General features: G+C 40.6%; 1 protein-coding gene across 2 annotated transcripts in view; it reads left to right on the top strand.

The window, feature by feature from the left end:
• LOC128650436 (transcription factor COE3-like) overlaps positions 1 to 25,607 on the top strand; it is a 579,037-nt gene that overhangs the window by 493,855 nt on the left and 59,575 nt on the right. The gene's annotated exons all lie outside the window — the stretch shown is intronic.

Genomic DNA, 25,607 nt, shown 5'->3' with positions numbered 1-25,607 from the left:
AGTTCCTTATCTTATCGCCTCTGCTTAGGACAGTTTGTTTCCATATTTAAATGACATGAGATAATGAGACAAAATCAATAATGAAAGTCTCATGTCTGAGATTATAATATAAATGATTTGACTAGAGAGGAGATAATGACCAGTCCTGAGATGTCACTGGGGTCATATAGGGGATTTATAGTCCTCGTCAGGCAGGGCAGTGAGTAGGTGTATTACTATATAACTCTAAGCACACTGTTGGCTCTTGTATTAATCAGCACAACATATATTGTCTTCACACATCACAAGGATAATGCCTGGGAGGGACATGACACGAGGCTCTACTAGTGATACAATTACTGCAGTGCATGAGCAGACCCAACGCTCAGACAGCTCCCTAACTAAGATAAATAGCCTGAGCTCACGGCTTGTGTAAGTGACAGGACCAATGTGTGACCTACTGGTGCTCACTCACAAAGCGCAGCATCATCTGCTCTTCACATCTCGTTCTATCCAAATAAAAAATACATCAGATTCATCAGAATGCATTCAAATGAGAAATACAGAAAAATATGTGATTATTAGAGACTATTGATGGTCATACCGATGATTGTGTGAGGACCTCTGCAGTCTAAATTTATATATATATATAGTATTAGTGTACTTTTATTTTAAAGAAAGATGGATACCTAGATGCATAGATAGATGGATAGATAGATAGATAGATAGATAGATAGATAGATGGATAGATGACAGATAAATGGATAGAAACATGACAGATATATAGACAGAGATAGATATATAGACAGAGATAGATATATAGACAGAGAAATATAGATATAGGCATAGCTAAATATAAACCAGAGAAAGAGAGATAGATAGAGATAGAAATAGCTATAGAGAGATACATAAAGATAGCTAGAGATAGGTATAAAGATCGATAGACAGATAGATATAGACAGACATAGGGAGATAGCTATAGATAGATATAGAGATGATAGATATAGACATAGATAGATATAGACATAGATACTTAGATATAGATAGAGAGCGAGATAAAGAATGAGATAGATAGATGATAGCTAGATAAATGATAGATAGATAGATAGATAGATAGATAGATAGATAGATAGATAATATAGCTATATAGTTATATATAGAAACAGATATAGATAGATACAGACATAGATAGATAGATAGATAGATAGATAGATAGATATAGACATAGATAGAGAGATAGATGATAGATAGATAGATAGATAGATAGATAGATAGATATAAACTGATGTCCCTAATCAGTGTTTTTCTGTGGATAATTTTTGGGTTCAGCAGTGTGTCCCCGAGTAAAGTGATTTGTGACATAAGCCCCCCCCCCCCCCGTCTGTAAGAGCTGCAGATGTGGTTGTGCTGTGGGGTTCAGCAGGGTGTCCCTGAGTAAAGTGATTTGTGACATAAGCCCCCCTGTCTGTGTGAGCTGCAGATATGGTTGTGCTGTGGGGTTCAGCAGGGTGTCCCTGAGTAAAGTGATTTGTGACATAAGCCCCCCTGTCAGTGTCAGCTGCAGATGTGGTTGTGCTGTGGGGTTCAGCAGTGTGTCCCTGAGTAAAGTGATTTGTGACATAAGCCCCCCTGTCTGTAAGAGCTGCAGATGTGGTTGTGCTGTGGGGTTCAGCAGGGTGTCCCTGAGTAAAGTGATTTGTGACATAAGCCCCCCTGTCTGTGTGAGCTGCAGATGTGGTTGTGCTGTGGGGTTCAGCAGGGTGTCCCTGAGTAAAGTGATTTGTGACATAAGCCCCCCTGTCTGTAAGAGCTGCAGATGTGGTTGTGCTGTGGGGTTCAGCAGTGTGTCCCTGAGTAAAGTGATTTGTGACATAAGCCCCCCTGTCTGTGTGAGCTGCAGATGTGGTTGTGCTGTGGGGTTCAGCAGTGTGTCCCTGAGTAAAGTGATTTGTGACATAAGCCCCCCTGTCAGTAAGAGCTGCAGATGTGGTTGTGCTGTGGGGTTCAGCAGGGTGTCCCTGAGTAAAGTGATTTGTGACATAAGCCCCCCTGTCTGTGTGAGCTGCAGATGTGGTTGTGCTGTGGGGTTCAGCAGTGTCCCCCTGAGTAAAGTGATTTGTGACATAAGCCGCCCTGTCAGTGTGAGCTGCAGATGTGGTTGTGCTGTGGGGTTCAGCAGTGTGTCCCTGAGTAAAGTGATTTGTGACATAAGCCCCCCTGTCTGTAAGAGCTGCAGATGTGGTTGTGCTGTGGGGTTCAGCAGTGTGTCCCTGAGTAAAGTGATTTGTGACATAAGCCCCCCTGTCTGTGTGAGCTGCAGATGTGGTTGTGCTGTGGGGTTCAGCAGGGTGTCCCTGAGTAAAGTGATTTGTGACATAAGCCCCCCTGTCTGTGTGAGCTGCAGATGTGGTTGTGCTGTGGGGTTCAGCAGGGTGTCCCTGAGTAAAGTGATTTGTGACATAAGCCCCCCTGTCTGTGTGAGCTGCAGATGTGGTTGTGCTGTGGGGTTCAGCAGGGTGTCCCTGAGTAAAGTGATTTGTGACATAAGCCCCCCTGTCTGTAAGAGCTGCAGATGTGGTTGTGCTGTGGGGTTCAGCAGGGTGTCCCTGAGTAAAGCGATTTGTGACATAAGCCCCCCCTGTCTGTAAGAGCTGCAGATGTGGTTGTGATGTGGGGTTCAGCAGGGTGTCCCTGAGTAAAGTGATTTGTGACATAAGCCCCCTGTCAGTGTGAGCTGCAGATGTGGTTGTGCTGTGGGGTTCAGCAGGGTGTCCCTGAGTAAAGTGATTTGTGACATAAGCCCCCCTGTCTGTAAGAGCTGCAGATGTGGTTGTGCTGTGGGGTTCAGCAGTGTGTCCCTGAGTAAAGTGATTTGTGACATAAGCCCCCTGTCTGTAAGAGCTGCAGATGTGGTTGTGCTGTGGGGTTCAGCAGGGTGTCCCTGAGTAAAGTGATTTGTGACATAAGCCCCCCTGTCCCTGTTAGCTGCAGATGTGGTTGTGCTGTGGGGTTCAGCAGGGTGTCCCTGAGTAAAGTGATTTGTGACATAAGCCCCCCTGTCCATGTTAGCTGCAGATGTGGTTGTGCTGTGGGGTTCAGCAGGGTGTCCCTGAGTAAAGTGATTTGTGACATAAGCCCCCCTGTCTGTGTGAGCTGCAGATGTGGTTGTGCTGTGGGGTTCAGCAGGGTGTCCAGGAGTAAAGTGATTTGTGACATAAGCCCCCCTGTCTGTAAGAGCACAGCTATGGTTGTGCTGTGGGGTTCAGCAGGGTGTCCCTGAGTAAAGTGATTTGTGACATAAGCCCCCCTGTCCGTGTGAGCTGCAGATGTGGTTGTGCTGTGGGGTTCAGCAGGGTGTCCCTGAGTAAAGTGATTTGTGACATAAGCCCCCCTGTCTGTAAGAGCTGCAGATGTGGTTGTGCTGTGGGGTTCAGCAGGGTGTCCCTGAGTAAAGTGATTTGTGACATAAGCCCCCCTGTCTGTAAGAGCTGCAGATGTGGTTGTGCTGTGGGGTTCAGCAGGGTGTCCCTGAGTAAAGTGATTTGTGACATAAGCCCCCTGTCCGTGTTAGCTGCAGATGTGGTTGTGCTGTGGGGTTCAGCAGGGTGTCCCTGAGTAAAGTGATTTGTGACATAAGCCCCCCTGTCAGTGTGAGCTGCAGATGTGGTTGTGCTGTGGGGTTCAGCAGGGTGTCCCTGAGTAAAGTGATTTGTGACATAAGCCCCCCTGTCTGTAAGAGCTGCAGATGTGGTTGTGCTGTGGGGTTCAGCAGGGTGTCCCTGAGTAAAGTGATTTGTGACATAAGCCCCCCTGTCAGTGTGAGCTGCAGATGTGGTTGTGCTGTGGGGTTCAGCAGGGTGTCCCTGAGTAAAGTGATTTGTGACATAAGCCCCCTGTCTGTAAGAGCTGCAGATGTGGTTGTGTTGTGGGGTTCAGCAGTGTGTCCCTGAGTAAAGTGATTTGTGACATAAGCCCCCCTGTCTGTAAGAGCTGCAGATGTGGTTGTGCTTTGGGGTTCAGCAGTGTGTCCCTGAGTAAAGTGATTTGTGACATAAGCCCCCCTGTCTGTAAGAGCTGCAGATGTGGTTGTGCTGTGGGGTTCAGCAGGGTGTCCCTGAGTAAAGTGATTTGTGACATAAGCCCCCCTGTCAGTGTGAGTTGCAGATGTGGTTGTGCTGTGGGGTTCAGCAGGGTGTCCCTGAGTAAAGTGATTTGTGACATAAGCCCCCCTGTCTGTAAGAGCTGCAGATGTGGTTGTGCTGTGGGGTTCAGCAGGGTGTCCCTGAGTAAAGTGATTTGTGACATAAGCCCCCCTGTCTGTAAGAGCTGCAGATGTGGTTGTGCTGTGGGGTTCAGCAGGGTGTCCCTGAGTAAAGTGATTTGTGACATAAGCCCCCCTGTCTGTAAGAGCTGCAGATGTGGTTGTGCTGTGGGGTTCAGCAGGGTGTCCCTGAGTAAAGTGATTTGTGACATAAGCCCCCTGTCCGTGTTAGCTGCAGATGTGGTTGTGCTGTGGGGTTCAGCAGGGTGTCCCTGAGTAAAGTGATTTGTGACATAAGCCCCCCTGTCAGTGTGAGCTGCAGATGTGGTTGTGCTGTGGGGTTCAGCAGGGTGTCCCTGAGTAAAGTGATTTGTGACATAAGCCCCCCTGTCTGTAAGAGCTGCAGATGTGGTTGTGCTGTGGGGTTCAGCAGGGTGTCCCTGAGTAAAGTGATTTGTGACATAAGCCCCCCTGTCAGTGTGAGCTGCAGATGTGGTTGTGCTGTGGGGTTCAGCAGGGTGTCCCTGAGTAAAGTGATTTGTGACATAAGCCCCCTGTCTGTAAGAGCTGCAGATGTGGTTGTGTTGTGGGGTTCAGCAGTGTGTCCCTGAGTAAAGTGATTTGTGACATAAGCCCCCCTGTCTGTAAGAGCTGCAGATGTGGTTGTGCTTTGGGGTTCAGCAGTGTGTCCCTGAGTAAAGTGATTTGTGACATAAGCCCCCCTGTCTGTAAGAGCTGCAGATGTGGTTGTGCTGTGGGGTTCAGCAGGGTGTCCCTGAGTAAAGTGATTTGTGACATAAGCCCCCCTGTCAGTGTGAGTTGCAGATGTGGTTGTGCTGTGGGGTTCAGCAGGGTGTCCCTGAGTAAAGTGATTTGTGACATAAGCCCCCCTGTCTGTAAGAGCTGCAGATGTGGTTGTGCTGTGGGGTTCAGCAGGGTGTCCCTGAGTAAAGTGATTTGTGACATAAGCCCCCCTGTCCGTGTTAGCTGCAGATGTGGTTGTGCTGTGGGGTTCAGCAGGGTGTCCCTGAGTAAAGTGATTTGTGACATAAGCCCCCCTGTCTGTAAGAGCTGTAGATGTGGTTGTGCTGTGGGGTTCAGCAGTGTCCCCCTGAGTAAAGTGATTTTTGATATAAGCCCCCCTGTCTGTAAGAGCTGCAGATGTGGTTGTGCTGTGGGGTTCAGCAGGGTGTCCCTGAGTAAAGTGATTTGTGACATAAGCCCCCCTGTCTGTAAGAGCTGCAGATGTGGTTGTGCTGTGGGGTTCAGCAGGGTGTCCCTGAGTAAAGTGATTTGTGACATAAGCCCCCCTGTCTGTAAGAGCACAGATGTGGTTGTGCTGTGGGGTTCAGCAGGGTGTCCCTGAGTAAAGTGATTTGTGACATAAGCCCCCCTGTCTGTAAGAGCTGCAGATGTGGTTGTGCTGTGGGTTCAGCAGAGTGTCCCTGAGTAAAGTGATTTGTGACATAAGCCCCCCTGTCTGTAAGAGCTGCAGATGTGGTTGTGCTGTGGGTTCAGCAGAGTGTCCCTGAGTAAAGTGATTTGTGACATAAGCCCCCCTGTCAGTGTCAGCTGCAGATGTGGTTGTGCTGTGGGGTTCAGCAGGACATTCGCCCGTAACCAGCACACCCCATGCATCACACATTATAGCTGCTGTCACCCCGCTGTCTCGTGTTGTCTGTACGGTCTCCTCAGGTCACTGTTGTGCATCACTCTCTATTTATTTCTTTATCTGCGGAAATCTGCCTAACGTTCCTTCCCACCTCATTCCCAGTCCCTGAGCTTTCCCTCGTCCTGTTCCTCGTGCACAGCCCAGCCATGCTATACAGGTGATGTGATAAATACAAACTGATGTTTCAAATCCAGCATTCACCTGACACTCACATATATAGCTCTGGCCATTCCGGGAATTATGTAGCTGAAACTCTACAAAATAGTAACCCTTCGGCTGCCACGCATTTTGTAGGCAAAAAAAACTTAATTCAATCCAAGCTTTAATAGGTGACTGTAAGAAAAAAAAGGGTTAACCCTTCGGCTGCCACGCATTTTGTAGGCACAAAGCTTTCTATCAAAGATTTAAAAAGTTATTTAACTGAACATAAAAAAAATGTTTACCCTTAGGGGTATATTTACCAATGTGCGAGCGGACATGATACGAAGTAGTGCATACGATGTCAGCATTTATCATTGCACCAGCAGTTCTTGTGAACTGATCGTGCAATGCCGCCCCTGCAGATTCGCTAGCAGGGGGTGTCTATCAACCTGATCGTATTCAATCGGGTTTATTTCTGTCTGCCGCCTCAGAGCAGGCAGACAATTTATGGAGCAGCGGTCTTTAGAGCTTAAAAATGTACCCCCATGGCTGCCATGATTTTGTAAATAGAAAAGATCTGACCCAAGCTTTAATAAATTATTATTTAGTGGAGGAACACAAGAGAAATGTTAACCCCTGTAATGCTGTGCATTTTAAAGACACAAATATTTTGTTCTAAGCCCGCACCTGCAACTCCACAAGACCTATAGACAATGGGTCACATTCATGAAGTTGCCAAGCAAGTAGCCCTGTTGTAAAATTCATTACCACTTCACCTATAATTCCGAGTGTGAAATTAGTGTTCCTAACAGTACCTTCTATAGATGCACTAAATGCCCAATATATGAAAATGTACACATGACACGAGACTCTATTGCTAAGCGGGTAAGATTAGCAAAACCACCACAACTTCAGATACACGCTTGGAACACACAAAACATACGCCTAGATTTAGAGTTTTGTCCGTAAAAAGCCGCGTAGCTAACGCTGCTTTTTTTCCCAGAGCACCCTTAAGACAAAGCTGGTATTCAGAGTTGTCTGAGTGGCTGCGTTAGGCTCAAAAAAGGGTGCGTTGAGCCTAACTTAGCTCCACTTCAACCCTCAATACCAGCGTTGCTTACGGTAGCGGTAAGCTGGAAAAACGTGCTTGTGCATGATATCCCCATAGGAAACAATGGGGCAGTTTGGGCTGAAAAAAACAGCGTTCAGCTCCTAACGCAGCCCCATTGTTTCCTATGGGGAAACACTCTCTAAGTCTGCACCTAACACCCTAACATGAACCCCGAGTCTAAACACCCCTAACCTTACACTTATTAACCCCATAATCTGCCGCCCCCGCTATCGCTGACCCCTGCATATTATTATTAACCCCTAATCCTCCGCTCCGGACAACGCCGCAACCTACATTATCCCTATGAACCCCTAATCTGCTGCCCCTAACACCGCCGACCCCTATATTATATTTATTAATCCCTAATCTGCCCCCCCAATGTCGCCGCTACCTACTTACACTTATTAACCCCTAATCTGCCGACTAAACCTCGCCGCCACTATAATAAATGTATTAACCCCTAAACCGCCACACTCCCACCTCGCAAACACTATAATAATTTGTATTAACCCCTAATCTGCCCTCCCTAACATCGCCGCCACCTACCTACAATTATTAACCCCTAATCTCCCGCACCGTCGCCGCTACTATAATAAAGTTATTAACCCCCTAAACATAACTCTAACCCTAACCCTGACACCCCCCTAACATAAATATAATTTATATTAAATGAAATAATATTCCTTAAATTAACTAAATTATTCCTATTTAAAACTAAATACTTACCTATAAAATAAACCCTAATATAGCTACAATATAATTAATAATTACATTGTAGCTATTTTAGGATTTATATTTATTTTACAGGCAACTTTGTATTTATTTTAACTAGGTACAATAGCTATTAAATAGTTAACTATTTAATAGCTACCTAGTTAAAATAAATACAAAATGACATGTAAAATAAATCCTAACCTAAGTTACAATTAAACCTAACACTACACTATCATTAAATTAATTAAATACATTACCTACAATTAAATACAATTAAATAAACTATTCTATAATACAAAACCCCCCACTAAATTACAAAAAATAAAAAAGAATTACAAGCAGTTTAAACTAATTACACCTAATCTAAGCCCCCTAATAAAATAAAAAAGCCCCCCAAAATAAAAAATCCCCTACCCTATTCTAAAATACAAAAGTAATCAGCTCTTTTACCAGCCCTTAAAAGGGCTTTTTGCGGGGCCTTGCCCCAAAGTAAGCAGCTCTTTTGCCTGAAAATAAAAATACAATACCCCCCCCCCCCCCAACATTACAACCCACCACCCACATACCCCTACTCTAACCCACCCAAACCCCCTTAAAAAAACCTATCACTAACCCCCTGAAGATCTCCCCACCTTGAGTTGTCTTCACCCAGCCGAGCCGAATTCTTCATCCAAGCGGAGCAAGAAGATGTCCTCCATCCGGTAGAAGTCTTAATCCAAGCGGCAAAGAAGAGATCTTCCATCCGGGCGATGTCTTCTTCCAAGCGGCATCTTCTATCTTCTTTCTTCCGGATCCATCTTCATCCCGCCGACGCGTAACATCCTCCTTCCCCGACGGACTAACGACAAATGAAGGTTCCTTTAAGGGACGTCATCCAAGATGGCGTCCCTTCAATTCCGATTGGCTGATAGAATTCTATCAGCCAATCGGAATTAAGGTAGAAAAAATCTGATTGGCGGATGCAATCAGCCAATCAGATTGAAGTTTAATCCGATTGGCTGATCCAATCAGCCAACAGTATTGAACTCGTATTCTATTGGCTGATCGGAACAGACAATAGAATGCGAGTTCAATACGATTGGCTGATTGGATCAGCCAATTGGATTGAACTTCAATCTGATTGGCTGATTGCATCAGCCAATCAGATTTTTTCTGCCTTAATTCCGATTGACTGATAAAATTCTATCAGCCAATCGGAATTAAAGAGACGCCATCTTGGATGACGTCCCTTAAAGGAACCTTCATTCGTCGTTAGTCCGTCGGGTAAGAAGGATGTTCCACATCGGCGGGATGAAGATGGATCCCGAAGAAAGAAGATAGAAGATGCCGCTTGGAAGAAGACATCGCCCAGATGGTAGACCTCTTCTTTGCCAATTGGATCAAGACTTCTACCGGATGGAGGACATCTTCTTGCTCCGCTTGGATGAAGAATTCGGCTCGGCTGGGTGAAGACGACTCAAGGTAGGGAGATCTTCAGGGGGTTAGTGATAGGTTTTTTTAAGGGGGGTTTGGGTGGGTTAGAGTAGGGGTATGTGGGTGGTGGGTTGTAATGTTGGGGGTGGTATTTTATTTTTATTTTCAGGCAAAAGAGCTGATTACTTTGGGGCAAGGCCACGCAAAAATCCCTTTTAAGGGCTGGTAAAAGAGCTGATTACTTTTGTATTTTAGAATAGGGTAGGGAATTTTTATTTTGGGTGATTTATTTAATTAATTTAATGATAGTGTAGTGTTAGGTTTTATGGGGGGATGTATTTATATAAGCGTGTAATGTTTTATAGGGGTGTATTTATATAAGCGTGTACTGTTTTATAGGGGTGTCCTGTTTTATAGGGCGTGTAGTTATATAAGCGTGTACTGTTTTATAGGGGGTGTATTTATATGTGTGTACTGTTTTATAGGGGGTGTATTTATATAAGTGTGTACTGTTTTATAGGGGGTGTATTTATATAAGTGTTTACTGTTTTATAGGGGGTGTATTTATATAAGCGTGTACTGTTTTATAGGGGTGTATTTATATAAGTGTGTACTGTTTTATAGGGGGTGTATTTATATAAGTGTGTACTGTTTTATAGGGGTGTATTTATATAAGTGTGTACTGTTTTATAGGGGGTGTATTTATATAAGCGTGTACTGTTTTATAGGGGTGTATTTATATAAGTGTGTACTGTTTTATAGAGGGTGTATTTATATAAGCGTGTACTGTTTTACTGTTTTATAGGGGGTGTATTTATATAAGTGTGTACTGTTTTATAGGGGGTATTTATATAAGCGTGTACTGTTTTATAGGGGTTGTATTTATATAAGTGTGTACTGTTTTATAGGGGGTGTATTTATCTAAGTGTGTACTGTTTTATAGAGGGTGTATTTATATAAGTGTGTACTGTTTTATAGGGGGGTGTATTTATAAGTGTGTACTGTTTTATAGGGGGTGTATTTATATAAGTGTCTACTGTTTTATAGGGGGTGTATTTATATAAGCGTGTACTGTTTTATAGGGGTGTATTTATATAAGCGTGTACTCTTTTATAGGGGTGTATTTATATAAGCGTGTACTGTTTTATAGGGGTGTATTTATATAAGTGTGTACTGTTTTATAGGGGGTGTATTTATATAAGTGTGTACTGTTTTATAGGGGGTGTATTTATATAAGTGTGTACTGTTTTATAGGGGGTGTATTTATATAAGTGTGTACTGTTTTATAGGGGTGTATTTATATAAGCGTGTACTGTTTTATAGGGGTGTATTTATATAAGTGTGTACTGTTTTATAGGGGTGTATTTATATAAGTGTGTACTGTTTTATAGGGGGTGTATTTATATAAGTGGGTACTGTTTTATAGGGGGTGTATTTATATAAGTGTGTACTGTTTTATAGGGGGTGTATTTATATAAGTGTGTACTGTTTTATAGGGGGTGTATTTATATAAGCGTGTTTTATAGGGGATGCATTTATATAAATGTGTACTGTTTTATAGGGGGTGTATTTATATAAGCGTGTACTGTTTTATAGGGGGTGTATTTATATAAGTGTGTACTGTTTTATAGGGGGTGTATTTATATAAGCGTGTACTGTTTTATAGGGGGTATATTTATATAAGCGTGTACTGTTTTATAGGGGTGTATTTATATAAGTGTGTACTGTTTTATAGGGGGTGTATTTATATAAGCGTGTACTGTTTTATAGGGGGTGTATTTATATAAGCCTGTACTGTTTTATAGGGGGTGTATTTATATAAGCGTGTACTGTTTTATAGGGGTGTATTTATATAAGCGTGTACTGTTTTATAGGGGGTGTATTTATATAAGCGTGTACTGTTTTTTATAGGGGGGTATCTATATAAGCGTGTACTGTTTTATAGGGGGTGTTTTTATATAAGTGTGTACTGTTTTATAGGGGTGTAGTTATATAAGCGTGTACTGTTTTATAGGGGGTGTATTTATATAAGCGTGTACTGTTTTATAGGGGATGTATTTATATAAGCTTGTACTGTTTTATAGGGGGTGTATTTATATAAACGTGTACGGTTTTATAGGGGGTGTATTTATATAAGCGTGTACTGTTTTATAGGGGGTGTATTTATATAAGCGTGTACTGTTTTATAGGGGTTGTATTTATATAAGCGTGTACTGTTTTATAGGGGGTGTATTTATATAAGTGTGTACTGTTTTATAGGGGGTGTATTTATATAAGCGTGTACGGTTTTATAGGGGGTGTATTTATATAAGCGTGTACTGTTTTATAGGGGGTGTATTTATATAAGCGTGTACTGTTTTATAGAGGGTGTATTTATATAAGTGTGTACTGTTTTATAGGGGGTGTATTTATATAAGTGTGTACTGTTTTATAGGGGGTATATTTATATAAGTGTGTACTGTTTTATAGGGGTGTATTTATATAAGCGTGTTTTATAGGAGGTGTATTTATATAAGCGTGTTTTATAGGGGGTGTATTTATATAAGCGTGTTTTATAGGAGGTGTATTTATATAAGCGTGTTTTATAGGGGGTGTATTTATATAAGCGTGTACGGTTTTATAGGGGGTGTATTTATATAAGTGTGTACTGTTTTATAGGGGGTGTAGTTATATAAGTGTTTACTGTTTTATAGGGGGTGTATTTATATAAGTGTGTACTGTTTTATAGAGGGTGTATTTATATAAGTGTGTACTGTTTTAAAAGGGGTGTAGTTATGTAAGTGTGTACTGTTTTATAGGGGGTGTATTTATATAAGTGTGTACTGTTTTATAAGCAGTGTAGTTATATAAGTGTGTACTGTTTTATAAGGGGTGTAGTTATATAAGTGTGTACTGTTTTATAGGGGGTGTATTTATATAAGCGTGTACTGTTTTATAGGGGGTGTAGTTATATAAGTGTGTACTGTTTTATAGGGGGTGTAGTTATATAAGTGTGTACTGTTTTATAGGGGGTGTAGTTATGTAAGTGTTTACTGTTTTATAGGGGGTGTATTTATATAAGCGTGTACTGTTTTATAGGGGTGTATTTATATAAGCGTGTACTGTTTTATAGGGGTGTATTTATATAAGTGTGTACTGTTTTATAGGGGGTGTATTTATATAAGCGTGTACTGTTTTATAGGGGGTGTATTTATATAAGTGTGTACTGTTTTATAGGGGTGTATTTATATAAGTGTGTACTGTTTTATAGGGGGTATTTATATAAGCGTGTACTGTTTTATAGGGGGTGTATTTATATAAGTGTGTACTGTTTTATAGGGGGTGTAGTTATATAAGTGTGTACTGTTTTATAGGGGGTGTATTTATATAAGTGTGTACTGTTTTATATGGGGTGTATTTATATAAGTGTGTACTGTTTTATAGGGGGTGTATTTATATAAGTGTGTACTGTTTTATAGGGGGTGTATTTATATAAGTGTGTACTGTTTTATAGGGGGTGTATTTATATAAGCGTGTACTGTTTTATAGGGGGTGTATTTATATAAGCGTGTACTGTTTTATAGGGGGTGTATTTATATAAGCGTGTACTGTTTTTTATAGGGGGGTATCTATATAAGCGTGTACTGTTTTATAGGGGGTGTATTTATATAAGTGTGTACTGTTTTATAGGGGGTGTATTTATATAAGTGTGTACTGTTTTATAGGGGTGTATTTATCTAAGTGTGTACTGTTTTATAAGGGGTGTAGTTATATAAGTGTGTACTGTTTTATAGGGGGTGTATTTATATAAGCCTGTACTGTTTTATAGGGGGTGTATTTATATAAGTGTGTACGGTTTTATAGGGGGTGTATTTATATAAGTCTGTACTGTTTTATAGGGGTGTATTTATATAAGCGTGTACTGTTTTATAGGGGGTATATTTATATAAGTGTGTACTGTTTTATAGGGGTGTATTTATATAAGCGCGTTTTATAGGAGGTGTATTTATATAAGCGTGTTTTATAGGGGGTGTATTTATATAAGCGTGTTTTATAGGAGGTGTATTTATATAAGCGTGTTTTATAGGGGGTGTATTTATATAAGCGTGTACGGTTTTATAGGGGGTGTATTTATATAAGTGTGTACTGTTTTATAGGGGGTGTAGTTATATAAGTGTTTACTGTTTTATAGGGGGTGTATTTATATAAGTGTGTACTGTTTTATAGAGGGTGTATTTATATAAGTGTGTACTGTTTTATAAGGGGTGTAGTTATATAAGTGTGTACTGTTTTATAGGGGGTGTATTTATATAAGTGTGTACTGTTTTATAAGGAGTGTAGTTATATAAGTGTTTACTGTTTTATAGGGGGTGTATTTATATAAGTGTGTACTGTTTTATAGGGGGTGTATTTATATAAGTGTGTACTGTTTTATAAGGGGTGTAGTTATATAAGTGTGTACTGTTTTATAGGGGGTGTATTTATATAAGTGTGTACTGTTTTATAGGGGGTGTATTTATATAAGCGTGTACTGTTTTATAGGGGGTGTAGTTATATAAGTGTGTACTGTTTTATAAGGGGTGTAGTTATATAAGTGTGTACTGTTTTATAAGGGGTGTAGTTATATAAGTGTGTACTGTTTTATAGGGGGTGTATTTATATAAGCGTGTACTGTTTTATAGGTGGTGTAGTTATATAAGTGTGTACTGTTTTATAGGGGGTGTAGTTATATAAGTGTGTACTGTTTTATAGGGGGTGTAGTTATGTAAGTGTTTACTGTTTTATAGGGGGTGTATTTATATAAGCGTGTACTGTTTTATAGGGGTGTATTTATATAAGCGTGTACTGTTTTATAGGGGGTGTATTTATATAAGTGTGTACTGTTTTATAGGGGGTGTATTTATATAAGCGTGTACTGTTTTATAGGGGGTGTATTTATATAAGTGTGTACTGTTTTATAGGGGTGTATTTATATAAGTGTGTACTGTTTTATAGGGGGTATTTATATAAGCGTGTACTGTTTTATAGGGGGTGTATTTATATAAGTGTGTACTGTTTTATAGGGGGTGTAGTTATATAAGTGTGTACTGTTTTATAGGGGGTGTATTTATATAAGTGTGTACTGTTTTATAGGGGGTGTATTTATATAAGCGTGTACTGTTTTATAGGGGTGTATTTATATAAGCGTGTACTGTTTTATAGGGGGTGTATTTATATAAGCGTGTACTGTTTTTTATAGGGGGGTATCTATATAAGCGTGTACTGTTTTATAGGGGGTGTATTTATATAAGTGTGTACTGTTTTATAGGGGGTGTATTTATATAAGTGTGTACTGTTTTATAGGGGTGTATTTATCTAAGTGTGTACTGTTTTATAAGGGGTGTAGTTATATAAGTGTGTACTGTTTTATAGGGGGTGTATTTATATAAGCCTGTACTGTTTTATAGGGGGTGTATTTATATAAGTGTGTACGGTTTTATAGGGGGTGTATTTATATAAGTCTGTACTGTTTTATAGGGGTGTATTTATATAAGCGTGTACTGTTTTATAAGGGGTGTATTTATATAAGCGTGTACTGTTTTATATGGGGTGTAGTTATATAAGTGTGTACTGTTTTATATGGGGTGTATTTATATAAGCGTGTACTGTTTTATAGGGGGTGTAGTTATATAAGCGTGTACTGTTTTATAGGGTGTGTAGTTATATAAGTGTGTACTGTTTTATAGGGGTGTAGTTATATAAGCTTGTACTGTTTTATAGGGGGTGTATTTATATAAGCGTGTACTGTTTTATAGGGGGTGTAGTTATATAAGCGTGTACTGTTTTATAGGGGGTGTATTTATATAAGCGTGTACTGTTTTATAGGGGGTGTAGTTATATAAGTGTGTACTGTTTTATAGGGGGTGTAGTTATATAAGCGTGTACTGTTTTTTATAGGGGGGTATTTATATAAGCGTGTACTGTTTTATAGGGGGTGTATTTATATAAGCGTGTATTGTTTTATAGGGGGTGTAGTTATATAAGTGTGTACTGTTTTATAGGGGGTGTATTTATATAAGCGTGTACTGTTTTATAGGGGGTGTAGTTATATAAGTGTGTACTGTTTTATAGGGGGTGTAGTTATATAAGCGTGTACTGTTTTTTATAGGGGGGTATTTATATAAGCGTGTACTGTTTTATAGGGGGTGTATTTATATAAGCGTGTACTGTTTTATAGGGGGTGTAGTTATATAAGTGTGTACTGTTTTATAGGGGTGTAGTTATATAAGCGTGTACTGTTTTATAGGGGGTGTATTTATATAAGTGTGTACTGTTTTATAGGGGGTGTATTTATATAAGTGTGTACTGTTTTATAGGGGGTGTAGTTATATAAGTGTTTACTGTTTTATAGGGGGTGTAGTTATATAAGTGTGTACTGTTTTATAGGGGTGTATTTATATATGTGTGTACTGTTTTATAGGGGGTGTAGTTATATAAGTGTGTACTGTTTTATAGGGGGTGTAGTTATATAAGTGTGTACTGTTTTATAGGAGGTGTATTTATATAAGCGTGTACTGTTTTATAGGAGGTGTATTTATATAAGCGTGTACTGTTTTATAGGGGGTGTATTTATATAAGCGTGTACTGTTTTATAGGGGGTGTATTTATATAAGTGTGTACTGTTTTATAGGGGTGTATTTATCTAAGTGTGTACTGTTTTATAGGGGTCTATTTATCTAAGTGTGTACTGTTTTATAGGGGTGTATTTATCTAAGTGTGTACTGTTTTATAGGGGTGTATTTATCTAAGTGTGTACTGTTTTATAGGGGTGTATTTATATAAGTGTGTACTGTTTTATAGGAGGTGTATTTATATAAGCGTGTACTGTTTTATAGGGGTGTATTTATATAAGCGTGTACTGTTTTATAGGGGGTGTATTTATATAAGCGTGTACTGTTTTATAGGGGTGTATTTATATAAGTGTGTACTGTTTTATAGGGGGTGTATTTATATAAGCGTGTACTGTTTTATAGGGGGTGTATTTATATAAGCGTGTACTGTTTTATAGGGGGTGTATTTATATAAGTGTGTACTGTTTTATAGGGGTGTATTTATCTAAGTGTGTACTGTTTTATAGGGGTCTATTTATCTAAGTGTGTACTGTTTTATAGGGGTGTATTTATCTAAGTGTGTACTGTTTTATAGGGGTGTATTTATCTAAGTGTGTACTGTTTTATAGGGGTGTATTTATATAAGTGTGTACTGTTTTATAGGGGGTGTATTTATATAAGCGTGTACTGTTTTATAGGGGTGTATTTATATAAGCGTGTACTGTTTTATAGGGGGTGTATTTATATAAGCGTGTACTGTTTTATAGGGGTGTATTTATATAAGTGTGTACTGTTTTATAGGGGTGTATTTATATAAGTGTGTACTGTTTTATAGAGGGTGTATTTATATAAGCGTGTACTGTTTTATAGGGGGTGTATTTATATAAGTGTGTACTGTTTTATAGGGGTGTATTTATATAAGTGTGTACTGTTTTATAGGGGTGTATTTATATAAGTGTGTACTGTTTTATAGGGGTGTATTTATATAAGTGTGTACTGTTTTATAGGGGGTGTATTTTTTCTTGCTTTAAAGGGACATGAAACCCAATTTTTTTCTTTCATGACTTAGGTAGAACATACAATTTAAACAACTTTCCACTTCTATTATCACATTTTTTTTAATTCTCTTTATATCATTTGTTGAAGGAGCAGCAGTGCACTACTGGTTTCTACCTGAACACATGGGTGAGCCAATGACAATTGTTATATATATGCAGCCGCCAATCAGCAGCTAGAACCTAGGTTATTGCTGCTCCTGAGCTTACCTAGATAAACCTTTTAGCAAAGGATAACAAGAGAAAGATGCAAATGAACCCAATTTTTTTATTTTGTGATTCTGATAGAGCAGCAATTTTAAGCAACTTTCTAATTGACTCCTTTTATCAAATTTTCTTCATTCTCTTGGTATCTTTATTTGAAATGCAAGAATGTAAGTTTAGATGCCGGCCCATTTTTCGTGAACAATCTGGGTTGTTTTTGCTGATTGGTGGATAAATTCACCCACCAATAAAATAGTGCTGTCCAGAGTCCTGAACCCCAAAAACAGCTTAGATGACTTCTTTTGCAAATAAAGAGAACATAGAAAAATTGATAATTGGAGTAATTAGAAAGTTGATTAAAATTGCTGCCCTATCTGAATCACAAAAGTAAAAATTTGGGTTCATTGTCCCTTTAATGAGTTTGTTTTGAAGACATTAGTTGCAGGATAGATGCAGCTCCGTTAGTTATTACAGAACTGATTGTGCAGCTGTGACCAGGGGGAGTGCAAATCTCTTTGAATGTTGCAACAGTTTTTTCCCCATTATATATTAGTTTGATCGTTTTTTTTATTGAATGTAGGAAAACGTATTATGGAATAAATGAATCAGAATCAGAAGATATCTGAGGTTTTAATATTCAAATAGCAGAATAAAGGTTCCTATTTATATTTGTTCTTCCATGTCAGTATTTCTATAGAATGTTATGTTTATCCTACAACAAATGGAAAATAGGATTTGAGAAAAAATAGTGAAATGTAACATTCAAATGTCTGTAAGAGCCAATAGACAAATCTTACATTTCACTATTTTTAATGTGGTTTTCTTAAAAGAACATTTTTAAACAAAACACGTACTATCCGATACAACATCCCAACACCAACCTGCAATCTTCCAACAACAGACCCAGTTACTCCTCAAGCCTCACTACCTGCCCGCTCGACCCTATCTCTTCCCATCTAATACCCTCCCTGTCTTCCACTCTCACTCCTGCTCTCACTCACATCTTCAACCTATCTCTCTCTACTGTTTCATTCCCATCTTCTTTCAAACATCCAAAAGTCACTCCCATACTCAAAGAACCCTCCCTTGACCCTAACTCTCCTGAACGCTACTGCTCCATATCACTGCTTCCACTAACATCAAAACTCCTTAAAAAATAGTTTACAATCGCCTAACCCACTTCCTGTCTCCTTGCTTGACCCCTTGCAATCTGGATTCCGCTCCAAACACTCAACTGAGACTGCCCTTACCAAGGTTACTAACGATCTTCTTTCCGCTTAAAGTAATGGCCACTACTCCATACTTATCTTACTTGACCTCTCAGCTGCCTTCGACACAGTTGACCACCCTTTCCTCCTTCAGACCCTTAGCTCTTTTGGCCTCTGTGACTGCTCTTTCTTGGATTCACTCTTATCTTTCTCACAGGTCTTTTTCTGTGTCATTTGCTGGTGACTCCTCCTCTCCAATGCTGTTGGAGTACCCCAAACATCTGTTCTGGGTCCTCTACTCTTCTCCATTTATACTTCTTCACTGGGTAAACTTATCAAAAGTGTGGCTTCAAATATCACCTCTATGCTGATGACACCCAGATCTACCTCTCCTCCCCCGCTCTCTCTCCCTTGTCCTTTCTCATGTCAGCGACTGCTTATCTGGTATTTCATCCTGGATGGCCTCTCACCACCTAAAGATTAACATGTCCAAGACTGAGCTCCTTCTAATCCCCCCTTAAGCTCTACGCCGACTTCTGACTTTTCTTTCTCTGATGGCAAGACCAGCACCCCATCGCCTCAAGTCCGCTGCCTCTGAGTTTCACTTGACTTAAATCTATCCTTCCTCCCCCACATCCAATCGCTTTCTTCATCCTGCCGCAACCACCTATGCAATATTTCCAAGATTCATCCTTTTCTGAACGCTAATACCACAATTCAAATAATCCACTCCGTTGTTATATCCTGACTTGACTACTGCAATCCATCCTAAATGCCTCTGCCAGGCTAATCCACCTTTCCCAACGCTCTTCTGCTGCACCTCTCTGCGAGTCCCTTCATTGGCTCCCCATTCACAGTAGAATTAAATTCAAAATTCTCATCCTTTCATGCAAAGCTCTCACCAACGCCGCTCCCTACTACCTATTCACTCTAATAAACAAGTATACTCCAGCCTGCCCACTAATATCCAATAATGACCTGCTCCATGCATCTTTGACTATCACCTCTTCCCATGCTAGACTGCAGGACTTCTGCGTGCAGCACCTACCCTCTGGAACACTCTCCCTCGTCCTGTCAGGCTTTGCCCTAATCTTTCTTCTTTTAAATGCTCCCTGAAGACTTTTTTGTTCAGAGAAGCCTACCACCCAACTCAATAATAAATTAATTTTACTTACCTAACATTTCCCTCATCTAACTCTGCATTAACATCTTTCCAAATCTTGCAGTCCTCACCTCCTGTTTCTCAACCTCCTACCCTTCTAATTTAAGTTCCCACGGGAATAGGGCCCTCAATTCCTCCTGTATGTGTTTGTAAAATTTTGTCTTGTCTCTTACTAGCTGAATTGTACCCATGGCCAGCGCTGCGGAATATGTTGGCGCTTTAAAAATAAAGAATAAAAATAATATTCAACAAAGCAAAGTGGAACATTTATTTAAACAATTAATGTTAGAATCTTCATCGACTATTTAATATTCAGTAGCCATAATAATTATGTCTGTGTGACATTTACAGGAGGTGGCAATATTACTTAAATTTCATTGGTATTCCTGCCAATGGTTTAACCCCTTAAGGACCAATGATGGAATTATTCCGTCATGAAACAATTGAGCAAACTGAAGCTGTGTCCTTAAAGGGTTAAAGGGGGATTTAACACTATTTTTTAATTTGTTGTATATCAAATAATATTTTAATATATCAAGGAGTGTTTTTTTCTACCCTAATTTATTTTTATTTGTTTTGGTGGGAGATAGCCAGTGAAATTGTTGATTTTCTAATTCTTAGAAATTCTTCTATGTATCTGTCCCTAATTAGCTTTAAAGGGATACTAAACTCAAAATTTTTCTTTCATGATTCCGATAGAGGACCAATTTTCAGCAACTTTCTAATTTACTCCTCTTATCAATATTTCTCTTGTAAGGTGTATCCAGTCCATGGATTCATCCATTACTTGTGGGATATTCTCCTTCCCAACAGGAAGCTGCAAGAGGATCATCCACAGCAGAGCTGTCTATATAGCTCCTCCCCTAACTGCCACCTCCCAGTCATTCTCTTGCAGCTCTCGACAAGAAAGGAAGTATCAAGAGATATGTGGTGAATTAGTGTAGTTTTTCTTCAATCAAAAGTTTGTTATTTTCAAATGGTTGTACTATTTTAGCCTCAGGCAGAAAGTTGAAGAAGAGTCTGCCTGTGGTCTTTGATGATCTTAGCAGGTTGTAACTAATATCCATTGCTGTTCTCACACATAACTGAAGAGATGGGTAACTTCAGCTGGGGGAATAGCGTGCAGGGTCTCCTGCTCTGAGGTATGTGCAGTTTTAATTTTTCTAGAGAGATGTAGGCTAGAAAATACTGACAGTGCCTGATTTATTTAAGGTAAGCCTGATTACAGTGATTTAATAACGACTGGTATCATGCTTGCTGTAAAGGGTAATATTTTTATAATTTACTCACATTACTGAATAGATATAACGTTTGCTTGAGGTGTATAAACGTTTATTTCATATTGGTGATAAAACTTTATTCTGGGGCCCAGTTTTTCCACATGGCTGACTAGATTTTGCCTAGGGATAGTTTTTTAAGGCCCTCTCACTGTGAGTACAGGTTGTGAGGGGCCTATTTTCCATTAGTTTTTGCAGCTTGAGACATCCAGCTTCCCTGAAGGAGTCCCCTGAACATATAGGACCTCTCTTAGGGTTTTTTGTGCCTTCCAAAGTCGTTGTATGGGCAGGTAGGGCCACAGTAGAGCTGTGGCAGTTTGTTGTGACTTTAAAAACGTTTATATCGGTTTTTTTTTTATCCGGTTTTGAAACTAAGGGGTTAATCATCCATTTGCAAGTGGGTGCAATGCTCTTTCAGCCTATTATACACACTGTAAAAATTTCGTAAGATTTACTGCTTTTTTCACTGTTTTAGCAGTTTATGTGATTGTTTTTTTCTCTTAAAGGCACAGTACCGTTTTTATTTTTTGCTTGTTCACAGTTATTAAAGTGTTTTCCAAGCTTGCTGGTCTCATTACTAATCTGTTTAAACATGTCTGACATAGAGGAAACTCATTGTTCATTATGTTTAGAAGCCATTGTGGAACCCCCTCTTAGAATGTGTACCAAATGCACTGATTTTACTATAGATTACAAAGACCATATTCTGGCTTTAAAAAATTTATCACCAGAAGAAATTGACAAGGAGGAAGTTATGCCGTCTAACTCTCCCCACGTGTCAGATCCTATAAATCCCGCTCAGGGGACGCCAAGTACATCTAGCACGCCCATTGCGTATACCTTGCAAGACATGGCGGCAGTTATGAATCATACCCTTACAGAGGTATTATCTAAACTGCCAGAATTGCAAGGAAAGCGAGACAGCTCTGGGACTAGAATAAATACAGAGCTCTCTGACGCTTTAGTAGCTATCTCTGATACACCCTCACAATATAATGAAGCTGAAGCAGGGGAGCTTCAATCTGTGGGTGAATTTTCTGATTCAGGGAAGATACTTCAATCTGATTCTGATATGTCTACATTTAAATTTAAGCGTGAACACCTCCGCGTATTGCTCAGGGAGGTTTTAGCAACTCTGGACGACTGTGACACTATTGTAGTCCCAGAGAAATTATGTAGATTGGATAAATACTATGCAGTACCTACTTATACTGATGTTTTTCCAATCCCTAAGAGGTTTTCTGAAATTATTACTAAGGAATGGGATAGACCAGGTGTACTATTCTCTCCCCCTCCTGTTTTTAAAAAGATGTTTCCTATAGACGCCGCTACACGGGACTTATGGGAGACGGTCCCTAAGGTAGAGGGAGCAGTTTCTACTCTAGCTAAGCGTACCACTATCCCTGTCAAGGACAGTTGTGCTTTTCTAGTTCCAATGGATAAAAAATTAGAGGGTTACCTTAAGAAAATTTTTATTCAACAAGGTTTTATTCTCCAGCCTCTTGCATGCATTGCCCCAGTCACTGCTGCCGCAGCTTTCTGGTTTGAGTCCCTAGAGGAGGCTCTACAGGTTGAAACCCCGTTGGAAGATATTATTGACAAGTTTAGGGCCCTTAAGCTAGCCAATTCATTTGTTTCTGACGCCGTTGTTCATTTAACCAAGCTAAAAATTCAGGTTTTGCTATTCAGGCACGTAGGGCGCTATGGCTTAAATCCTGGTCAGCTGACGTGACTTCAAAGTCTAAACTTCTCAACATTCCCTTCAAAGGACAGATCCTATTCAGGCCTGGACTGAAGGAGATCATTTCTGACATCTTTGGAGGAAAAGGTCACGCCCTTCCTCAAGACAGGTCCAACAAATTAAGGACAAAATAGTCTAGTTTACGGCCCTTTCGAAACTTCAAGAGTGGCGCACCTTCAACTTCCTCTAACACAAAACAAGAGGGAACTTTTGCCCAGTCTAAGCCGGTCTGGAGACCTAACCAGGCTTGGAACAAGGGGAAACAGGCCAAGAAGCCTGCTGCTGCCTCTAAGACAACATGAAGGAGCAGCCCCCGATCCGGAAATGGATCTAGTAGGGGGCAGACTCTCTCTCTTCGCCCAGGCTTGGGCAAGAGATGTCCAGGATCCCTGGGCATTGGAAATTGTGTCCAAGGGTTATCTTCTGGAATTCAAAACCTCTCCCCCAAAAGGGAGATTTCATCTCTCACTTTTATCTGCAAACCAGATAAAGAGAGAAGCATTCTTACATTGTTTTCAAGACCTCCTAGTTATGGGAGTGATCCACCCAGTTCCGCAGGAGGAACAGGGACAGGGCTTTTATTTAAATCTGTTTGTTGTTCCCAAGAAAGAGGGAACATTCAGACCAATCTTAGATCACAAGATCTTAAACAAATTTCTCAGAGTCCCATCCTTTAAGATGGAGACTATTTGAACCATCCTTCCTATGATCCAGGAGGGTCAATACAGGCACTACCAGTTTGTGGCTCTTCCCTTCGGGTTGGCCATGGCACCAAGAATCTTTACAAAGGTTCTAGGGTCCCTTCTAGCGGTCCTAAGGCCGCGGGCTATAGCAGTAGCCCCTTACTCAGAGGACATTCTGATACAGGCGTCGACTTTTCAAGTTGCCAGGTCTCACATGGACATTGTTCTGGCATTTCTGAGGTTGCATGGGTGGAAAGTGAACGAAGGAAAAAGTTCTCTATCCCCTCTCACAAGAGTTTCCTTCCTAGGAACTCTGATAGATTCTGTAGAAATGAAGATTTACCTGACAGAGGCCAGGTTGTCAAAACTTCTAAATTCCTGCCGTGTTCTTTATTCTACTTCTCGCCCTTCAGTGGCTCAGTGTATGGAAGTAATCGGCTTAATGGTAGCGGCAATGGACATAGTGCTGTTTGCCCACCTACATCTCAGACCGCTGCAACTCTGCATGCTCAGTCAGTGGAATGGGGATTACACAGATTTGCCCCCTCTACTAAATCTGGATCAAGAGACCAGGGATTCTCTTATCTAGTGGTTATCTCGGGTCCATCTTTCCAAGGGTATGACCTTCCGCAGGCCAGATTGGACAATAGTAATGACAGATGCCAGCCTTCTGGGCTGGGGTGCAGTCTGGAACTCCCTGAAGGCTCAGGGCTTGTGGACTCAGGAGGAGACACTCCTTCCGATAAACATTCTGGAACTAAGAGCGATATTCAATGCTCTTCAGGCTTGGCCTCAGCTAGCTGCTGTCAGGTTCATCAGATTTCAGTCGGACAACATCACGACTGTAGCTTACATCAACCATCAAGGGGGAACAAGGAGTTCCCTAGCAATGTTGGAGGTTTCAAAAATAATTCTATGGGCAGAGGTTCACTCTTGCCATCTATCAGCTATCCATATCCCAGGAGTAGAGATCTGGGAGGCGGATTTTCTAAGTCGACAGACTTTTCATCCGGGGGAGTGGGAACTCCATCCGGAGGTGTTTGCACAGTTTATGGGTTCAGGTCCAGGGATCCCAAGGCAGCGCTGATAGATGCTCTAGCAGCGCCTTGGTCTTTCAACCTGGCTTATGTGTTTCCACCGTTTCCTCGGCTCCCTCGTCTGATTGCCAAGATCAAGCAGGAGAGAACTTCGGTGATTTTGATAGCTCCTGCATGGCCACGCAGGACTTGGTACGCAGATATGGTGGACATGTCATTCTTTCCACCTTGGACTCTGCCGCTGAGGAAGGACCTTCTACTTCAAGGTCCCTTCAAACATCCAAATCTAATTTCTCTGCGTCTGACTGCTTGGAGGTTGAACGCTTGATTTTGTCAAAACGTGGTTTTTCCGAGTCGGTCATTGATACCTTAATTCAGGCTCGAAAGCCTGTCACCAGGAAAATCTATCATAAGATATGGTGTAAATATCTTCATTGGTGTGAATCTAAGGGTTACTCATGGAGTAAAGTCAGGATTCCCAGGATATTGTCTTTTCTCCAAGAAGGATTGGAGAAGGGATTGTCAGATAGTTCCTTAAAGGGACAGATTTCTGCTCTGTCTATTCTTTTGCACAAGCGTCTGGCGAATGTTCCAGACGTTCAGGCGTTTTGTCAGGCTTTAGTTAGAATCAAGCCTGTGTTTAAACCTGTTGCTCCGCCATGGAGTTTAAATTTAGTTCTTAAAGTTCTTCAAGGGGTTCCGTTTGAACCTCTGCATTCCATAGATATCAAGCTTTTATCTTGGAAAGTTCTGTTCTTGGTAGCTATCTCTTCGGATCGAAGAGTTTCAGAGTTATCTGCCTTGCAGTGTGATTCCACTTATCTGATCTTCCATGCAGATAAGGTAGTTTTGCGTACCAAACCTGGGTTTCTTCCTAAGGTGGTATCCAATAAGAATATCAATCAAGAGATTGTTGTTCCGTCACTGTGTCCTAATCCTTCTTCAAAGACGGAACGTCTATTACACAATCTTGACGTGGTTCGTGCTTTAAAGTTTTATTTACAAGCTACTAAAGATTTTCGTCAAACATCTGCATTGTTTGTTGTCTACTCTGGACAGAGGAAAGGCCAAAAGGCTTCAGCAACTTCTCTTTCTTTTTGGTTAAGAAGTATAATCCGCTTAGCTTATGAGACTGCTGGCCAGCAGCCTCCTGTAAGAATTACAGCTCATTCCACTAGAGCGGTGGCTTCCACATAGGCCTTTAAAAATGAGGCTTCTGTTGAACAGATTTGTAAGGCGGCGACTTGGTCTTCGCCTCATACTTTTTCTAAATTCTACAAATTTGATACTTTTGCTTCTTCGGAGGCTATTTTTGGGAGAAAGGTCTTACAGGCAGTGGTGCCTTCCGTTTAAGCGCCTGCCTTGTCCCTCGCTTTATCC

The sequence above is a fragment of the Bombina bombina genome, chromosome 2 (assembly GCF_027579735.1).
Source record: "Bombina bombina isolate aBomBom1 chromosome 2, aBomBom1.pri, whole genome shotgun sequence".
NCBI classification, from domain to species: domain Eukaryota; kingdom Metazoa; phylum Chordata; class Amphibia; order Anura; family Bombinatoridae; genus Bombina; species Bombina bombina.
The sequence above is the reverse complement of the archived record's forward strand: the minus strand, read 5'-3'. Positions and strand labels throughout refer to the sequence as shown.